Source organism: Perca flavescens, chromosome 11 (assembly GCF_004354835.1).
Source record: "Perca flavescens isolate YP-PL-M2 chromosome 11, PFLA_1.0, whole genome shotgun sequence".
Lineage (NCBI taxonomy): Eukaryota > Metazoa > Chordata > Actinopteri > Perciformes > Percidae > Perca > Perca flavescens.
Genome location: NC_041341.1, coordinates 25,047,711 through 25,052,527, shown reverse-complemented (window position 1 = coordinate 25,052,527; position 4,817 = coordinate 25,047,711).

Here is a 4,817-nt window from a genome sequence, read left to right as displayed (position 1 = left end):
AAGGTGGGGGGGCGAGCGCGCCAACGGGAGCGCGCTTATTGGCGATAGCTAGAGCTCAGAGAGAGGTGCGTCAGTGAGGAGGTGGTGTGAAGACAAGATAAGAGTAATAACAGACCTCCAGCAACCAAGGCTAATAAGGAGACAAGCGCTTTCTCTAGCAGTCAATATATCATTTTCTGTGATAGGCTACTTCATAAAGGTTGCATGTGTGTCAGTGGTTCATTGTGACCGTATTTTAATCTCACACTATATTATTCATGAAGGTTAATTTGGGATTCCATATGGTGGAAATGGGCTAAAAAGAGATGTCAAATAGAGGATATGTAGTGCAGTTTAATATCTGTGTGACTTTGACTTCGAAAACTATTGAAAACTAATCGTTTTAAGCCCCTTATGTTACTATTCCCAACAAGTGATGTCCTAACTTTTCTAAAAGTTCTTATATTTTCATGATTCATAATAAAATACATCTTTGTGATCAATCTTTCGAGTATTTAATATGAAAAGGATAAGTCAACATTTGTTATATTTAAGCAATAGAGGATTCAGAAGAATTCCTGAGGATAAATTAAGCCACTTTTTCATGTAACCAAGAAGAGGGGAATTACTCCAAACCTGTGTTCCACTCAGTCTAACATAATCTATTGACAAACCCCTGAATGTCCTTGTGTGATGTACATGTTTAGCAGGTCAGGCAGGATTCAAGTTGTTTTTGGACTTATATGTGTGGCGGACATGAGAGGGGTAATCCCTATTGTGAATTTAAACCCCAATGAATGTCCTTGCTCACATTAGATGTTCACATATTTATTTAACAGAGCAAGTGTGAAATCTGTGCAGGTTTTTATCCAGAGGCAATGGAAAGATTAATTAAAGAGTTGAAACAAGGAAGGCACCAGAAAATCCTTAATGCAAAAAGAGCCAGTTGATGTCATTTTGGTTACATTAGGGGTACGGATGATGGTCATAATTAGGGACTTGTTATAAAATGAGCTGGCTCCTGTCTTTGAGTTGGAGGTGTTGTGTTGCATTTTCCATCAATCTCTCAACTCACCAATACAGCAATCTGTGTTTAATGGGTGTTATGCAAATTGCTCACTATGTTGATGTTCAAATTCCCTTGATTCACTGTTAGGATGTATCATGCTGTGGAGTAACATTCCCTTGATTTAACAGGATTGACAAGAGTGCAGACAATAAACGATTCATATTCATGCTTATATTGTTTGGGAAGCAAGTGCTCACTCACAAATGAAATATGTTTATAATAATGCAGCCACAGCTAGAAAATTCGAAAAACTGTAACTTCATCATCATGTATCATTATTGCTCTTCTCCTGTGTTTGAAGTGCATTTAAAAGCTTTCAGATGTATGGACTCTACCAGGAAGTAATCCTTCCAAAATATGCTGTCTTCTTACTCAGTACATTTTGTGTTTGCTGGGAAGCAATTATTTCAAGCAAGGTTTGATTCCAATAAATGTAGTATTTCAAACATAACCAAAAGAAAATAAATGCTAAAAATAGTAAATCTCATAATATATACGGAAGATAATGGATATATGCTGTAATGACTCCTTATTCTTCTTTAAATTAGGGTTTGCATTAAAATGTTATTGTAAATAAATAAGTAATCTCTAAACACATTGCGATTAAATAGCATAGCATATGCTATTAAAGGTGCTCTAAGCGATTTTGGGTGATGTCACTTCTTGTTGACGTTCGAAGTATTGTCAAACCAAACGGAGGCTAGCTTCCTCCTCCTCATCCTGTCCCCTCCCTTCCACGCACTAACCCCCACCCCAAAATCCTTCTTGTCAGTTATTGGCTGGAACACTATTTGTTATGTTTCTTGGTGCAGGTTGGCACAGTTTGTTTTTGTTGCCGTTTGTGGAGCCTGGGCTGTCTACAGAGACCGTGGTTTTTTACAGTGTGTTCAGGGGACAGGCAGCTTGCGTATAGTGAGGAGATGTTTGCTGTATGTGACAAAAAATGTTGTAGCCTAAAAAACGCGTGACATTGCTTAGAGCACCTTTAACATTTGAGAGGTTAGTGCATGCAGGGGGTTGCACAGAGGAGAGAGAGAGTAAATGTGGAGAGAGGAAGGAAATGTAACTATTTTTTAAACAGCAGTCTTTCCCTAATTTTAACCAAATGTTGTAGTTGTCTCTTATATCTATTAAAATAACAGCATTAATAAAAAAGCTGCAATCCATAACTTTATGCATATTCAAACAGTGCAAATGTCTTCAACCAACCAAGTTAGACAGCACAGGCATTGTCATCAGGACACCCACAACCTCCACAGGAGTATTTAGATCATAATGTTGCAGTTTCCATGATTCAACATACAGGTAGATATAATAATCTAATAGTACAAACATTTACATAGTTTAGGAACACGGTTGGTCCGTTATAAAAACGTTCAGTATAATAATGACATGGAGACAAACTGAAGGAAGCATTGAATTTACATTCTTTTGTGAAGTTTCATTTCACAATTTTATTTTGTCTCTTTCCAGTATATTATCTGACACACGCAAATATTCAAAAAGGTGCAAAAAGGATGTATACCTGCACGTTTCTCACTGCTGGCTGATGAAGTCCAAAATTGCAGGGGGTTGTCAAGCTGTTTTATAAATGACTTAATAACTAATAAAATGAATAAATGTAACAAAATGTGATGTAAAATGTATACAGTGTGGGTCTGCACCCTGTCTTGGACGTGCAGTTGTCAAAAGTAAACAATAATCTAATGTTTCATGAGCTCATAAAATGTAAAGAGAGAGGTTTTGTACAGACTGCTGGAGAATGTTCTGAGCTGCTTGAGGGTATTTTTCTTTTGTGAGTGGCATGTTAGGGTTTATGTTTGACAGGACAGCTTAGACAAGTAAAGGGAGAGAGAGGGGGAATGACATTCATCAAAGTGGCGCAGTTCAGAACTGAACCCATGGCCACTGCGTCGAGGACTAAGCCTCTGTAAATGGGCCAGTGCTCTACCAGGTGAGCTACCCTGGCTCCAGCTTTGAGGGGTTTTAATCCATGATAATATTCATGAGTTTTAGTTTTACTAATTTTCCTGTCACCTCAAAAAACTGTAAGCTACTTCCATCCTTCACGGCAGTGAACCAAAAGTATTTGCCTAATACCTTCAAACTGCTTCTAATTATCTTCCCATCTTTATTGCTTCATTGTTTTGAAATACTAAACCTTCCCACTCACACCAATGCTCATTCTGTAATACAAAGAGACATAATTAGGATCTGTTAATAGAGGATTGACAGTCACCCTTGTTGTTGCTAATTAGCAATGAACAATTTGTTTATCTTGTCACTTTTGAAGATGAAACAGCCGAATTAATGAACTATGATCATAGTTTAGTCATGCGTGTGTGCTTGTCACCATCTTGAACTCCTCAAAACAGTTTACTTCTGTCTTGCTTATTAACAACATTGCATCTAAAACAAAAGACCATTCCATGTGTTTCCTTAAACAAAATATACATTGTAATAAGGTAGAAAGCAGCGGATAAAAGCCAAGGCTTCCAATACAGTACATATTTGACTCACTCCTCTATGCTATCATGCAAGTTATGCAACAAGGTCAGCAGATTTGCCACACAAACTCTCTATTCTGCAAGACTATGGAACTGGTGTGTTGTCTGCTGTTCATTTAACTGGGATAGAATAGACAACTCGGAATAACAAGGTATTACATCAGTATGGCCTTCTCACTGAGAATCTTATGTTTTATTCAGTGTTGTTTTTGTTGCCATTATACAATGTGTTTGTCTTGCTGCGAAGATTTGAAACGGGGAGACAAAAAACAGAGGAATTGTCTCAAGCTGCAAAGCTATGTAATTATTAAGAAGATTTTAGGTAATTAAGCTGGAATCAGAAACGACCCACTTTTATAAGAGATAGCAAAAAGCCTTTCTGTACTGTATGTAAGTAAAACACATCCGCATCTACTCACCTTTCCAATGGAGAGACCAGCACTTTGCATTAATCACACTGTGGAGGTTGGAAACCAACAATCTTAAAACATAAGCATCTAATGATTTTATATAGTACACAAATTCTCCATTCCGCATCCTGGGATATATTCCTGAAATGAATGCTAGCATGACTTATGCTCATGTTTCACAACTATGACTATGACAACAGGAAAACAAACTTGCACAGAGAACATACATCTGCACACACAAGGAATCAGGGTGAACATTTGAACTCAGGAACTTGTTACTGTGAATCGTAATCACTCAGTCACAATGTCAGACTTCTCACATGTGTAGATTTTAAGCAACCTCTAACAAAAGCTTGAGAGAAAAAAGGGAGGACGCTCTATAGGTGTTTGGCATCACTTTCATAATTCATGTCGGTATTGATATCTTTTTCATTCCTCTGGCTTTGTAGGTTTTTGATGCAAAGTTGGAGTCGGGTGGATGCATAGTATCAGATCAGTAAAAGATGCTGAAGTTGTGATGACACCCCTGCAGTGATGCCAGCCTCTGTGTCACAACACAGCTCTAGGGTTCATATGAATCATCGGAGTGTTTCTGCAAGCGTGTGCCTCGTGTCAGATCTGATCCACATGTAGATTTAAAAGAAAATGATGATCTGAATTTAGCCTTGTTTCAATTCTTTCTTTTGTAGACACACTGGCCCTCATTTATGAAACGTGCGTACGACCTAAAACAGGCGTACGACGGGCGTACTCCGATTCCTACGCAAAGCTCGGCATTTATCAATTTGGACGTGAGCGTAGGCTGCGATCAAATCTCACGTCTGGTCTGAACTCGTGTACGCAAGTTTTCGA